The sequence below is a fragment of the Canis aureus genome, chromosome 22, assembly GCF_053574225.1.
Source record: "Canis aureus isolate CA01 chromosome 22, VMU_Caureus_v.1.0, whole genome shotgun sequence".
Lineage (NCBI taxonomy): Eukaryota > Metazoa > Chordata > Mammalia > Carnivora > Canidae > Canis > Canis aureus.
In genome coordinates this window covers 46516592-46533729 of record NC_135632.1, presented here as the reverse complement: position 1 = coordinate 46533729, position 17138 = coordinate 46516592, and the positions used below count along the sequence as shown (strand labels likewise).

The window sequence follows — 17138 nt, the reverse complement described above, 5'->3', positions numbered from 1 at the left end:
AATTATGTCACAGTGTCTCCAGACCTATACTCCAACAGTTTTACAGTGATTGGTTTTAAACTATACTTGCCTTGAGACTCGAAATGAATAAATAACCAAATAACCACACGTTTTGCATGGGTAGGTAGGCAAGTAAGTATTCACTTATAAAAGGTGCTCATCTAGCTTCAAGTGGGACAATAAAACTCCTTATTTCAACAACTGTCACACAGTGCATCACAGTGCATTCTGGAAAAGTATGATTTTCATCCTTTTATAATCATAACCATCATGAAATAAACTGTCCTGCCATTAAAGAGACTTGATTGACTCTTATGATATGTTGAATGAGGTTAAAAACAATTTGATCTGATTTTCAGAAAAAAGGCCATCTTAGCATATATGAGAAATTTGATAATTATATAGTTATTCCCAAGGATAAAATAGATACCGTTTATTGAACACTCACTATGAGCAAGTCATTGGGTTTTGTATATATTATTTCATTTAATCCTCATAAAGCTAGGATTTTTTTCTCTGCTACCTAATTTTGATGTGGGAATTATACTTAAATACATGAATGTGTTAATGAGTTTTATTTTCATAATTTAAAAATAATAGTTAAGTGATGTTGTCATCTTTTTGTGCCAACCCACGTATTCATCCATGGATGTTAGGATGTCGGAGCTAGAAAATACATATGACTTTCTGATATCTGTGTGGATTCATAAGCAACCTGATTAATAGACCCAACATATCTGTTAAATATTTACATATTGGATGTTGCCCAATCTAATAATGCCAAACAGTCCAATTAAGTGATTATATCTCAAGTTTGTTTAGTTAGTTTACACAATTTCTGATTCCACCTGAGTCATAGCTACCATTTCTCCACATTCACATTAAATTAATATGGAAGTTCTGAACTATGAATGGAAATAGATTGAAGAAACAAGAACTAGCAGCAAGTATATCCAAGGATCAACCAAGAAGATATTTTAGACCCAAGGATGCACAGAAGCTGAAGTTGCGGATAGGGCAATGAGACAGTGATAGGGAAAGGGGTGGAAAGAAGGAAGAAAAGAAGGGAGGGGCTTTAAAGGAGAAATCACATTGCGGGGGTGATGGAAATGTTGATTCAATTGTGGTGGTGCTTTCATGCGTGTACACATATGTAAAAACTCATAAAATTGTACCCTGAAATATGTTCAGTTTACTGTATATCAACCATACCTCAATAAATCTTTTCTTTTAATGAGAAAAACTTATATAATTTGTTCACATATACGCAGTGGGGAACAGAGGAAAGAAAATATTATTTTTTAATCCAAAAAAGTAGTTTTATTGTTTATTCACCCTCCGAGCTATTACACAGGAGCAAGTTGGGGGAGCTATGTGGACAGCCAACACTGCCAGCAGGGGATTCTGAGGTTGCCACAGGCTACCTGCCAAGCTCACGCTGGCTGTAAGGCTATCTACTAGATTAGAGACATGAGGGAGTTTGAAGAAATTTGTCATTTTATCTGGAACAATCTGTAGGGAGGTCCTGCTGCCACGTCTTGGACTAAGCCTTGTCTTTCACCTCCAATTTGTCTAAGATGCTGTGGGTACCTACTTGGGTGGGCCCAATGGCTCCGTGCCAAAAAGAGAGCTAATGGCTCCCAGATGTCACTAACAGTGAAAGAGCTAAGGGGCAGGCTTCATTGTCTGTAGATGCCAGTAACGTGTCACCAAGGTCCAGATAAACATCTGCGGGGGTCAGATGCCAGAGTCCTCATCCTCAGAGGGAGGGCAGAAAGCAGTTGGATCCACAGCTAAGAGATGCTCTTGGCACAGAACTGTCTAGGCCCAGCTCGGGACAGGCAGTCTGTTCCCTAACTTCCAGTAAGTCAGCTCTCAGGTTTCTCAGCAACTGTTTGGAATCCCTTTTTCAGAACTGAAGAATCAAACATTCCCAGCGAAAGTACTTCATTCATGAGAGCCCATCCGAACTTTTTCAGTTTCCTTCCAGACTCTGAGGATACTGGCAGGAAATCCCCAGCCTCAACTTCCTCAGTGCATCTTGCCCACTCCTGTTTTCATTTTGCCTTTGGTGGAGGCAGGAGTGCAGCCTGCCACAGTCTGGGCTCAGGCTAGAAAGCCTCAGGCCATTGCTAGTATGTCGTCCATTCAGTTGGCAAACTGGGACAAGCCCATAGGACACCACACGGTCAGTCTCGGTCTGAAAGACTCTGCTGGTAGGGGGTAAGGGGACTGATTTCTAAGTAGAGAGGCAGCAGGTACAGGGAAGGTGGGATAAGCAAGCAGGGGGCCTTCTAAGAGTTCCCATAACTGAACTGCTCTTTTAACCATTTCATATGCTGAGGAGTCACTGATGTTTGAAAAACTCCTGCCATAGGGCACAGGTGCCAGGAAGAAATGTGTAGAATTTTAGGGAGAACAGCAACTTGTGCCTGGCGCAATGGCTTCAGTGAAGGAAAGAGAGGAAAGAAAATATTAAAATCAAAATTGAATCTATTATACCTCCTAAGAGAGATGCAAAATGCATATCTCTACTACTACCTTCTCTGTGAGAAGATAAACAGATACTTCAAAGCCTCTGCCACTGATAATCTCTTGACTCACAAAGTACATTAATAAGTATTATATATTCAAAAGTAGGGCTCAAAGTTTAGGAAGGGATGTAAAGATAACTTGCCACATGAAAATGAAATAAGCAAATTTAAGGGGATCCCTGGGTGGCTCAGTGGTTTAGTGCCTGCCTTCAGCCCAGGGCGCGATCCTGGAGACCCGGGATCAAGTCCCACATCAGGCTCCCTGCACGGAGTCTGCTTCTCCCTCTGCCTGTGTCTCTGCCTCTCTCTCTCTCTCTCCCTCTTTCTATTTCTCTCATGAATAAATGAATAAAATCTTTTTTTTTAAAAAAAAGAAATAATCAAATTTAAGTTAAATGAGAGATCCTAAGAGTTGGAAACTCTAATATTTATTAGACCATGGTTATTTGTAATATGTATTCACTCCCCTATCCTTAATTTGCTTCCTTGCCATACTGACTTTGGTCCTGTCCACGCAGATGTGAGGAGACATGGCATATGCCATATACAAGCAGAAAATGTAAATGCTTGGTATGGCTTCACTGGGGACCTCTTATACTTAATTTCTACCATGAGTTTGGCATGTCCCAGAGAGTGGCAAGTTCCTCAGCCTGGATTCCAAAATGAGAAGAGGTGAATAGTAAAGAAAACTTACAAATTACTTCCGAACTCCTCAGTGTCTCAGCTGACCATCAACTGTCAGGTAATGTGAGCAAGAAAGAAAGTTTTAGAAGCCACTAAGATTTGGGGGATGTAGTATGCAGTATAAGGAAATTATAGATGAGTACAAACCATAGAGAAACATCTCTATTCTTATTTCTGATCTTAAGTAGCATAGACTTTAAAGTAAACCAAGGAAAATAACTGTTAATAAATGTTTCTGTTCCACATAGCATCAGAAGAAAATGGGGGCATCGAGACTTTTGCAAAGAAACACTCATGGCAGAAATAGCAAGAAAAAAAAGTAAAGGAGAAATCAAACAAGAATCAATATATATTTACAGAGGACCTTCTTTAAAAAAAAAAAAAAATCAATCATAAAACCTCCTGGGAAGGAAATGGCTTACAGTGCCTATAATGTTTGACCCCTGACCAGACCTTTGGTAAACAGTCTACTAGTCTAATTGGATTTAGTTAACAGGGGAACATATCTTTAAAATGTTTTTTAGTAGTAGGTACTCAAGCATCCAGATTTGTTAAGATAAATAAACTTGGAATTTATAGAGTTGTGGGCTGTGGTTGGATGGAGAATAGGAAGCAATCAGGCAGATTTTTTTCTCTGTGTCTGACTAAGAAAGAATAAATACTGAGAAGCCCCAATCTCAGACAGATTCCCTGAGAACAATGTTTTATACTTAATGCTACTGCAAAGACAAATCTCGACCCAGGGAAAGAAACATTTTATAGACGCTATGTCTGATGGTTTCAGGTCATTCTGGAGAAGAATGTGTTTATGCTGCTTTTTTGCTTTATTCTTTCCATAGCTGGCAACAGTTTTTGTTGGATAAGTATGTAAATCACTTGAGTCCATCTTAACAATTTAACCCTTGTGATGATGTACCAATTGTAAAGAGAAAGCACTAGGTTTTACCTTGTGATGGGCTCTTTGTATAATAGAGGAGACAGGTGTTGTGGGCTGAATGTGCCCCGCCAAAATTCATAAATTGACTCCTAACTCCCAAGGTGATGGTATTAGGAAGTGGGTCTTGTGGAGTTGACTAGGTTCTGAGAGGAAGAGAGCTCCTGAGGGATATTAGGGATCTTACAAAGGAAACTGCAGATAGCTCCCTCCGCTTACCCCTTCTACTACGATGTGGGGACACAGCAAGAAGTAGGCTCATCTGAAACCTGGCACAGGGCCCTGACAGGAACTCAATCATGCTGGCACATTGATCTTGAACTTCCAGTCTCTAAAATTGTGAGATATAAATTTCTGACATTTATAACCACTTAATGTATTCTACTTATGATGCAGCAACCTGAACTAATACAACAGGGCACAGGCCATTTCAATCTTGAGTTATGAGAGAAATCAGCATAGGGTACCAAGGAAAGAAATTACTCACTTATTTCTGAATCTTTTAAATTTTTTTTAGTCATTAGTATGTCTCAGAGTCTTGTGGTTAGTGAATAGTGTAGTTAATTTATTTAACTGCATTATTTTCTTAGTTTGTAAACTCTCAGAAGGAAAGCATTTTGACTACTTACTTCTCTTTGAATACTGGTAAATTTCTAGTATATCTACCCATTTCAATTAGGTGCTAAATAAAATATTTTATAAAGAAAAGAAAAACATGATAAATATAGAAATCATTTAAATATTCAGTATGTAGGGATGTGAAGATATGTTTTTCTTCAAAATCTACTGCCTTTGGCACAAAGCAAATATTTATTTTTATAGATTTTTATGTATGCTACATATTCCTAAAATATTTCTTTCAAAATAATCCTACCTTATTGTCCTTCTGCAAGGTCCACTTTACAACATATAATTATCAAGGATGGGCCCTTTTACTACATGACAGACTACATTTTATAACTTCTAAGGGAAAAATGGTACTTAAATACAGAGTAGAGATCTTATTTTTTTTTCCACTAGAGAAATGCTGCCTATGCAATACTGTAAATATATCTTCCTCAAAAGTCCAGAGGTACAATTTAATACATTAAAAGAGCAGAGGTGATATTATTTATCAGGTTGATTGCTTTATGAGTGTTGAACCAGACTTGCATCCCAGGGATAAATCCCACTTGGTCATGGTGAATAATCTTCTCAAAAAGAGAAAAAACAAGAACCATATGGTCCTCTCAATAGATGCAGAGAAAGCATTTGACAAAATACAACATTCATTCCTGATCAAAACTCTTCAGAGTGTAGGGATAGAGGGAGCATTCCTCAGCATCTTAAAAGCCATCTCAAAAAGCCTGCAGCAAATATCATTCTCAATGGGGAAACACCAGGAGTCTTTCCCCTAAGATCAAGAACACAACAGGGATGTCCACTCTCACCACTGTTATGCACATATTATTAGAAGTCCTAGCCTCAGAAATCAGGCAACAAAAAGAAATAAAAGGCATTCAAATTGGCAAAGAAGAAGTCAAACTCTCCCTCTTCGCAGATGACATGATACTGTACGAAGAAAACCCAAAAGACTCCACCCCAAGATTGCTAGAACTCATACAGCAATTCAGCAGTGTGGCAGGATACAAAATCAATGCACAGAAATCAGTGGCATTTCTATGCACTAACAATGAGACTGAAGAAAGAGAAATTAAGGAGTTAATCTCATTTAACCAAAACCATAAGATACCTAGGAATAAACGTAACAAAAAACTACAAAACACTTCTGAAAGAAATTGAGGATGACACAAAGAGATGGAAAAATAGTCCATGCTCATGGATTGGAAGAATTAATATTGTGGAAATGTCAATGCTACACAGGGCAATTCACACATTTAATGCAATCCTTTTCAAAATACCATGGACTTTCTTCAGAGAGTTGGAACAAATCATCTTAAGATTTGTGTGGAATCCAAAAAAAAAAAAAAAGATTTGTGTGGAATCAGAAAAGACCCCAAATAGCCAGGAGAATATTGAAAACGAAAACCAGAGCTGGGGGCATCACAATGCCGGACTTCAAGTTGTACTACAAATCTGTGGTCATCAAGACAGTGTGGTACTGGCACAAAAACAGACACATAGATCAATGGAACAGAATAGAGAACCCAGAAGTGGACCCTCAACTCTATGGTCAACTAATATTCGACAAAGCAGGAAAGACTATACACTGGAAATAGGACAGTCTCTTCAATAAATGATGCTGGTAAAATTGGACATCCACATGCAGAAGAATGAAATTGGACCATTCTCTTACACCAGACACAAAGATAAACTCAAAATGGAGGAAAGATCTAAATGCGAGAGGAGAATCCATCAAAATCCTAGAGGAGAACACAGGCAACACCCTTTTTGAACTTGGCCACAGCAACTTCTTGCAAGATACATCTATGAAGGCAAGGGAAACCATAGCAAAAATGAATTATTGGACTTAATCAAGTTAAAAAGTTTCTGCACAGCAAAAGAAACAGTCAACAAAACTAAAAGACAACCTACAGAATGGGAGAAGATATTTGCAAATGACATATCAGATAAAGGGCTAGTGTCCAAGATCTATAAAGAACTTATTAAACTCAACAGCAAAGAAACAAACAATCCAATCATGAAATAGGCAAAAGACATGAACAGAAATTTCACCAAAGAAGACATACACATGGCCAACAAGCACATGAGAAAATGCTCTGCATCACTTGCCATCAGGGAAATACAAATCAAAACGACAATGAGATACCACCTCACACCGGTGAGAATGGGGAAAATTAACAAGACAGGAAAGAACAAATGTTGGAGAGGATGTGGAGAAAGGGGAACCCTCACTGCTGGTGGGAATATAAACTGGTACAGCCACTCAGGAAAACCGTGTGGAGGTTCCTCAAAGAGGTAAAAATAGATCTGCCCTATGACCCAGCAATTGCACTGCTGGGGATTTACCAGATGCAGTGAAATGCTGGAACACCTGCACCCCAATGTTTCTAGCAGCAATGTCCACAATAGCCAAACTGGAAGGAGCCTCGGTGTCCATCAAAAGTTGAATGTTTAAAGGAGATGTGGTCTATGTATACAATGGAATATTAGCCATTAGAAACGACAAATACCCACCATTTGCTTCAATGTGGATGGAACTGGACGGTATTATGCTGAGTGAAATAAGTCAATCAGAGAAGGATAAATATATGGTCTCATTCTTTTGGGGACTATAAAAAAATAGTGAAAGGGAATAAAGGGAAAGGATAGAAAATGAGTGGGAAATATCAGTGAGGGTCACAGAACATGAGAGCCACCTAACTCTGGGAAATGAACAAGGGTGGTGGAAAGGGAGGTGGGCAGGGGGTTGGGGTGACTGAGTGATGGGCACTCAGGGGGGCACTTGATGGAATGAGTACTGGGTGTTATGCTATATGTTGGCAAATCGAACTCCAATAAAAAATATACAAAAAATAAAAAATAAATCAAAGAGCAGAGGTGAACACAGACTCATATTAGTAGTAAAAGATTAGTATATTTCTGGTAAGTACTTCTTGGTCTCTAAATGAGTTCCTCTTCTGCAAAATGTTGGTAACCCAGCTGGTTGAGTTCTAGTGAGGTTTCTCTTCCTGGCTTGCAGACTGCTATTTGGGAACCTATTTTCTGTGACCATTAGTCATTTTAAGAGAAAACAAAAATTATTTCAATTTAAATTTTTTGTAAATCTACTAAAGTAGAACTGCTAAAAATGGAAGGGCACTGTGGATCACTGTTGGTATATTTATACATTTCAGGATTTGTAACTGTCTGTAATGGTGATTTAAGATGGGAATTTGTAGGGGAGACAATACAATGTTCTCTTTTAGCAAGCAGATTGTCTATCCTTTACATATTATGTGGATTTTCAACCATAACAGATAACTGAATTCAACAAGGTAAATGAACTTAAAGACTTTTATCTCCATTATTCCAGATGTATATAGAGACCTTACACATTATTTCCTATTTGACAGAGGATAAACAAGATAATAACTAAGCTAACTAACTTTTTCAAATCCTAGGCAAAACTGAATTAGGAAAGAAACAATTTAGAACGTCCAAATTCAGAATCTTAAAATATAAAATTATTCAGTGTATCTCCTCAATGCCTGGTTCTTATCTAGTAATATGTAGACTTCAAGTTCAAATCAACAATAGTAAAGTATGGGAAAATAGGTGGAGGTGCTTTGTAAATCTCTTAGAATTTTCAGGAGAACCTTGAAGTATTTCATAAACCATAAATTCAAGCAGTACGAAAAAACACACTCTTTTAGAGGTGAAATTTTTTATTTTCTACTTTAATCTCTGAATCAGCAAAATGTAGCCATAATAGGTGTGCCTTAGCTTGCTTTCTGGCGCCATTCGAGGGAAATAAACAGCTTCCAAAAAAATGAAGCTTTGTCTTCATCTCTATAGTTATCATTATTAAATTACAGATATTTTTTATCTTTGCTCATTTCCACCTACACCTCCTCTCTCCCCTCCCCTAAATTGAAGAAAAAAACCAAAACCATCTTCACAAGAATAATATTCATTTTGAATAATGGCAAGTCTGATCCAGATATGCCTGGCTGTTTCTTTGGTTTTAATATTCCACTCTACAGTTTAAGTTCTCTGTTTTCACTGATTACATGAAACATGTAAATTTATGTTGATTTTTCCATTCACATTAAATGGAAATTTGCCAATTACTATCCTAGCTCAGGTAAAATTCATATTTCTATTCTTTGTCTCTCTCTCTTTTCCTCTTTTCTCAGCAAAGTCTATATTATTTACAAATCTGCCCTCTTCTCTCTCCTCTCCTCAATAAACTTTCTGCCAGGAGGGTTGACTTGGGGTACATTTTTATTGAATTCAACCAAAAAAAATGTAGTTGTGTTACCTGAACATCATGAAATATGAATTCTTCAGAAACGTAGTTTTATTGATTTCAGTAACTTAGCAAGACAAACCGAAGGTTAGTGGAATATTTCCTGAAAGATATCTTACTGTTTTACCAACATTTAAAAAAATCTCATTTTCTTTTTTATAGTACCTTTTTTTGAAGTACTATGCACCCATTTTAAGAGTATAACTCAAGCTTCAGAAAACCCTATTTCAGGGATGAAAAACAAAATAAGGAAAACCGTATATTAAGAAGAAATGCACCGATATGGTACATATGAACAGATAATGATTTTGCATCCTCTACATGATAACAAAATTTGGAGTAGTGCCCATATAAAGCATGACTACGTCATTGAAAATATTAATTTACAGTCTTATGTATAAGTATGATGTGATATAGACAGGGAGAGAAGTATGCTAGAATAGAAAATTTGTAAGTTTTAAATGCATTTGGATAAATTTTGCTCTTACTTTGTCATTTTTGCTCATAATAGCAAAATAATAGAATTTCCCTTTCACAGAAGATAAACCCATAATAGAAGTAAAAATTGCTAAGACAATTTTCAGCCACCAATCTAATTTGGTTATGTTATTTTTCTCTTTCAGAAGGAAAAATAGTGACTTTCTATCCTGCTTTATTTGATTCTCTTTTAGATGCACACTTTCAGTCAATATACTAAGCACCACTTAAATTGCTGTCAATGCATCTGTTTTTAAAATGTTATTCCTAACAATAGGACCTTAAACTTATATCAAACTGAATAGATTTAAGTACAATATATCTAGTTATCCTCAGCATTGGTCCCATCTCTGTTCAACTCAGGTTCAGCTGAGGACATAAGGCCAGCTATGTAGACAGGACAAAGTGATCAGAAAATGAAGTGATGACTGGTGGATGTGCAGCCAGGCAATCAGTGACACCCACAGGGATCCAGCTGTAACACCAGGATGTTCTCACAACAGACAATCTAGCACAGGATAAGGAAGCCATCTGCAAAGACATAGGCAGGTGGCCCTCATCTACAGTTATTTGAGGACAGTCACACAGATATGAAACCAGGATTTTAGCACCCCAAATTACTCCATCCTGGGGGACCAAGAGAAACATTAGGACACCATTCAAAATAACTAGGTTCCTACAGCTGGGAGGAAAGGTGTCTCAGTGGGTCTGTCTCTAAGCTTCTGTCCTTCAAAACTAAACTCCTTGTGGCAGAAAGAGGGACCAATTTCAAATGCAAATTTGATGATTTGAGATCCTTCAGTGATCCCTCAGGAACATATTATGAACAGACCTTCAGTGGTCCCTCAGGAACATATTATGAACAGACCTTTACGAACTAGATTATGCCTGCCTTTCTCATTTTCCACCATAGCCCTTTATATTATAGCTCTATTTCATGTTTGGGGATCTTTTTGTTACTCACTCCATCTGCCTGGAAAACCCTTTATCTCCTTTACTGCATGGCAAAATATCTTCTGTCCTAAAATCACATGTTTTTTTTTTTTTTATTTACCTAAGAAAGATTTATTGAATACCCACAAAAAAGCACTGTGTTAGAATCTAATATAAAGATAAAGCAAAAAGGCCTTTGAATTCTGGGAATTTATAGCAAGGTGGTAACAGAGGACCTTAGAGACACAAGATGAGCCACTAGAGGAGCCATTTAATGTAATGGCTGGTATAGTTGTTAAAGTATTATTTTAAAAAAATGTATAATCATAACATTCATACAGACAGAACAAGAATATGCACCAAGGATTTAAAAATTATATTTCAAAAAAAAATAAAAAAATAAAAATTATATTTCACTCATTAATTAATGACAGAACCAGCAAGATATTATAGGTGATTCAAAGTAGAATTCAAAGATATATACATTAAATAATAATACATAAAAAATTTAAAGATAGGGATCCCTGGGTGGCGCAGCGGTTTAGCGCCTGCCTTTGGCCCAGGGCGTGATCCTGGAGACCCGGGATCGAATCCCACGTCAGGCTCCCCGTGCATGGAGCCTGCTTCTCCCTCTGCCTGTGTCTCTGCCCCTCTCTCTCTCTCTCTCTCTCTCTGACTATCATAAATAAATAAAAATTAAAAAAAAATTTAAAGATATATATATACATGCATGTGTATGTATATATAAATGCATACACACAAATATATATATATATATGAAATAAGTTTGCAAATAAATAATAGTTATATCCATAAGACAATAATCAAATGCATCCCACCACATACAACTATTTTTCATTTCTATGGACAAGAATCATTTGCATCATTAACAGCTTTCGACATTTTTCAGAGTTGTAAAATAGCTCCAAAATAATGAAAGAGGGAGATAACTGATAGGTGAGCTAGACAGGATACACAGTAATGTTTTCGTGCCCATGTCAGAGTTTTCCACAAATTCTCTGACATAGTTGAGGCATAGGAGAGGGTAGTGGTCATAGAGAGTATGCACTTAAATTTACCTAGAGTTGGAAGAATTCTGAGAAAGGCTTCAGGGGATATTTGATGTTGATTGTTATTGTGAATGGAATTTTCCCGGGTCAATGTGAGAATAAGGCATGTGAACTCTGGCAAAAGAATGAGAAAAAGGTGTTGGCAAAGACTTCAAGGTGGTAACATTCATGGGTCTCAAGATCTCCAGTTTTTTCTGGACTCTAGATACAACACTGATGCAAGAATTCCTCTGGGATGCTTTGAGACAAGAGCAGCTGATGGCCCTTCCATCTCAGCTTGGTTCTCAAAGTGTGGTCCAGGAACAACAGCATTGACAACACTTGGGAACTTGTTAAAAGTGAAAATTCATGGGCCCTAACCTACACCTATTGAATCAGAAATCTAAGGGTGTACCAGGGAATATATTCTAAAGAGCCCTCCATGTGATTCTGTAGAACTACTGTCTTAGAGAAATAGGCAGTTTACCTGAAGACCTATGGAGAGACACGGCCTTGAGGACCTCAGCTGGAGGAAGAAAATCCTTCTACAATTATATGACAAGAATATATATGGAAGAATACATGATTTCTGATTTTGGAAAACAATTTTTGAGAAACTGAGAAAGTTTTATTTTCCCCAATCCTCAAGCTGTTCATATAACCTTGCAGTAATAATCTACTTAACAGGCTCATAAGTATATTGGGATATGGAAATAATATAATGTTTATAAAAAGTGTAAAAACAATGACAATCAAAATAACATAATGACTAGTTCTTAGGAAGCTTTTATTATGTGCCAGTCATGATAAGTGTTTTATAATCTTCAAAACTGTACTGTTAACTAGGTTCTATCAACCCCATTTTACAGATGAGGAAATTGAGGCACATTGAGATTAGGTAAAACAGACACACACATACTCACTCACACACACACACACACACACACACACACACACACACACACACAGCAAATAACCAAGCAGATATTCAAATAAAACTATCAGGCTCCAAAGCAAAGTATTTTGTAGCAATTGCTTAAAATTTGTTTTTAATATAACACTCTATGTGACAAATGATGTATATAAAACAAAGCAGCAGGAGGAGAGTGGTGACTCCCCACTGCAAAGGGATTTACTGCAGGTGTCTTCACATATGATTTTATAAACCGTTGCTTGGAATGACTAGAAAAGGAGATGCTGCGGTGAAAGTGGTTTATCTGAAGGGTCTACAACTTGCAGGGAAGTGCTGTGATTATGGCATATGCGATCTGTCCAGTTATTTAAGACTGTGTCACATAACCAGCAGCCCTCAAAGCCAGCCCCCCACCCCATTCCCATGCAGTTTGCTCTCTCTGTATCTCTGAATTTCAGGAGTTTCCTCTGTACTATTATGTCTAACTTTACTTCTTATCTTCCCGTTTCTGACTTTGCCTTGCTTTTCAAACCAGAATCTTGACATGATTTTTTTTTTTTTTACCTCCTTACTCTTTTCTTACTGTGCTTCAGATTTCCTTGTTTACTTTGGTTAAAAACCGTGTCCATTCTAACACAGCCTCTGGAGCCATCAGTCTCAGCTCAGCTCCTTGGTGGGAAAGAAGGCTGTTTACTAAGTTGGCCCCTTGAATAAGATCCAGATTTGATAGAGAAATAGATTCTGATATCACACATCCTTTCTTGAAATACAGTCTGGTACCTAAGAAAATTTCGATTGAAATGCATGGGCACCAGACTCTTGACCCTCTGATGAACCTCATCCAACTGTTCTCAAAGTTTTTAACAGTGCATCTAAGTATAAGGTTTCTATTTCTCACTCTCAAAAGGTCATTCAAGTGTATAGCTCTGGCTGGAAATGTGGTGAGTGTCATGTCTATTGGTGGCCCTAGAGGACCAGTCAGTGGTGAAGTGGTAATAGGGACTGTCAAATTGATTGCCATGGCATTTCACACCCCCATTATCTCTCTTTAAGAGGAGGAACAGGCTATGAGAGAGATTTGGATATCATTTCCTTCTTGGCTTTCAATAATTTGATCAGAGGCAGCCATGACCAACAGTTGTTGAAGATCTCTCAGACATTAAAGGCATTTTATTACCTTTTCTGTTACCTTCTGTACAGTTAGGCTTGGGCAAATGAATAAATATATTTGGGGCAGTGAGAGCCTAGTTTCTCAGTGGTGGTATAAGGAGTTACAGAAAAGAATAAGGGAAGGACTAGAGTATATTCCATGGTGATACTGATTGGGATTAAAATAATCAACATGAATACAAGTTTTATAATTGATATGGATATTTGCTAGCTCGGTTGCTCAGTGGTTCCAGAAGAAATGTTACACTATTAACAATAAGTGTACCTAGAGCCAGGGCTTTGGGGGTAAAAATATGATTTCAAGGCTGGGGTAGGGAAAGTAAAGATGAGACTGGGATATATGGAATAGTATGTGCTAAAAAAATCATGGAAACATACCAAAAAGTCACAGGAGTTAGAATGAAGGGTTTCCTATAGCTAAATATGGGATAATTTGAGCATCAAAATAAGTAAAGATAGTAATGAATTATAACTCATTGTATAAGATAAGAATCCATGAGTCTGTATTGATTGGATAGATAGAAGATAGATGATAGATGATAGATAGATAGATAGATAGATAGATAGATAGATAGATGACAGATAAATTCTTTTCAGTAGACAGTTAACTAACAAATATGAATGGAATTATGGAGTTAGAAAAGCATAAATGGGTGGTAAATCTAGTAGGTGAACATTTGATGACAAACAAAATATTGATGTTCTGTCAAAGATGGAATTACTCTCCATAAATTGATGCCAAAGGGAAAAAGAGTAACTTTGCAGTGGAGAAACTCAACAAATGTTATCTCAACCCAAGGATCATAGTTAATATGTCCAATATTGGGACAAATCCACATCATGGACCCTTTGATGTGATGTACCAAGAAGTTAGGGTATCATATCTGGAATATTCCTGCCAAAAAGTCCTAGTCTAAACCTATTCATGAGAAGACATCAGCCAAACTCAAAGTAGGGGGCAGGCAAAGACATCAAGGTCAAGGACAAAGAAAGGCTGAGGAATCTCCATATTAAGGAGCATGAAAGAGACTTAAGCTTTAATGAAATTCGTTATCCTAAACTTTATCCTGATCCAGGGGGGAAAAAAAGCCAAGATACTGTTGCTATCAGTGATGAAGTTTGATTATAGACTGTAGATTAGATATTAATATTGTTATCAATGTTAAATTTCCTGATTCTGATCATTGTACTATGTAAGAGAATATACAGGTTATAGAAGGCAAAGCCCTTGTGATTAGAGAAGGCACACTGCAATATTTAGGCATAACAATGGCTATGTTTACAACCCAATTTCAAATGTTTCAGAAAACTGTTGAGAGAGGGAAAGAAAATGTGAACAATTTCTGAAACTGCATAAAGGGTATATGATTTCCTTATACTTTCCTGAAATTTTTCTGTAGCTTTGCAATTGTATCACAAACAAAGAAAACATTTCCACCACTTGAAAGGGGATAGTTCTCTGTGAAAGAAGAAAAAATAAATGTCTTTGAAGTGGGAAGAACTTAGTAATGTGAGAGCAGAAAAAGTATAAAGTGAAGTTTCTTTATTATCAATGTAACATAATATTTGCAAGGAAACTACAACCAAAAGGGTGACTGAAACGCTAGGTAAGGAGCATATCTGAAACTTCAAAACTCAGTCTTCAAATTTGTAACTTCATAAAAAAACTAGAAGCCCTTTAAAAGTAGCTGTTTTGTTCAAACTTGTAAGAGTTCCTGGTGCTAAGTATTTTCATTGAGATAAACACTAGATAAAAGCAAAGTAATCTGTGGCAGTAATAATTGGGGAAACCTTATCTTTGCCTTGCGTTAATGGGTGCACTCATTTAGCATAGCTGATGGGGCTAGTCAGCCCTGAAGTAGGTCAGTGAAGCAGTGTGATGGGGAAGGATGGTCAACAGGTCCCCTCCACAAAAGGAGCCCCAGTGCAGAATTCTTCCCTTCTTTCCTTTAGGGTCTTTAAATGTTTACAATTTGCTTTATTTTTCTTGTTAAGTAAAAAGGGGCTAAGACCACTGATAACTACCTGCTCTAGGCACACAGGAAGACACTGTTTCTTTAAACCATTAACAAGAATGCTGGGAACAAGTTATTATCATCCTATTTTACAGATAAACCAAGGTTCTGAATGGTTGAGCAAGTGTCCAGTAATCATAAATGCAGTAAATGGGGGTATACCTACCTGCAGAATGTCTGCTCCTTCCACCACATTGCCCTCCTCTGCATAAAGATGTGCCCATTCTGGAGAAGGGATTGAGTTAAATCAGCTTCAGGAACATCTTCTATGCTGAGAAGGTGCTAGGTATGTGGGCACTAGCAGGGGGTATAACTGATCATTGGAAAAAATCAAAAGTATAAGTAAAAGTTCTGTTCTGGTTTCTTTTTATCAACCACCTTAGTTTTCTTATCATCCACTTTAAATTTCTTAATCACCCATTGCTCATTGCTTTATTTTCATGCTTTGGAATACTATTATGGATCTGAGAAGCAGGATGAAAATCTTTGTTTTTAGTAAATATACATTTGGAAACTACCCAGTGAGAAGTAATCCATGAAAGTTGCTATTAGGTCAGCCCATGGTAAATGGAGTGGGGAGAGTGAGTTCCAAGTGTGTCCCTGTACACTCCATATCCACAATATCCACACAAACACACACACACACACAGTGAAAATAGCAGAAGCTGACAGAACACATACTCTAGAGTTTGACAGAAATAAATCCAAGGCCTAGTTTCTTCATTTATAACTGTCATGGCTCTCAGGAAATGACACACACTACAAGGAGTTCAGTTGGAGTCAAGAAGTGAGCGACTTGGGACATCACTGTTTCCCAGACAATATTGCCTCATGTTTCCCTTTTGTCAAAAGAGAATGAAGTATCATCCCTGTTATGTCAAGGATTGTTGTAATATCTACATTACATAATAAAGTGCTTGGGATACTATGAAGTCCTAAATAAAGTGTTGCTTTTGAAGCAATATTTTCTCTTGTCAATGAGTCACTCGATGTTGAGCAAGGATCAAACTCTACAAATATAAAATAATTCACATTAGTTCTCAAGAATATAATAATTCTCCATTAGACTAATCTGCACAGGCAAGAACCATGTTGGGCATAACCTAGGAATTCAACAAATAAGAAATATGCCTGGACACATGATGGCAATTGGAGGCCAAAGATTCTATGATATTGTGTTGGTTCCTCAAATTCTTTAAAACACCGGCCCCCAGCACAGTGTCTCTGATGGTTGATTTTATGTGTCATCTTGGCTGGGACGCAGTCCAAAGATATTTGGCCAAATGTTATACTAGATGTTTCTGTGAATGTGTTTTGTGGATGAGATTAACATTTAAGTCAACAGACTCTGAGTACAGCAGATTACCTTCCATAAAATGAGTAGGCCTCATCCAATCACTTGAAGGCTTTAAAGGAACAAATGCTTCCTTTGAGCATGAAGGAATTCTGGAACCAGATAGCCTTTGGAATCAAAATGCAACTCTTCCCTGGGTCTCTGGCCCACTAGCCTACCCTGC

General features: G+C 37.3%; 1 long non-coding RNA gene across 1 annotated transcript in view; it reads right to left on the bottom strand.

Moving 5' to 3' along the window:
- Nucleotides 1-1342: 1342 nt before the first annotated feature.
- Nucleotides 1343-17138, bottom strand: part of LOC144294386 (uncharacterized) — a 37283-nt gene continuing 21487 nt past the window's right edge. The window contains exons 3-5 of the long non-coding RNA XR_013361785.1: nt 15788-15934; nt 3229-3269; nt 1343-2444 (exon numbers count right to left, since the gene is read on the bottom strand). This is a non-coding gene — a long non-coding RNA (uncharacterized LOC144294386). The remainder of the gene's footprint in view (nt 2445-3228; nt 3270-15787; nt 15935-17138) is intronic.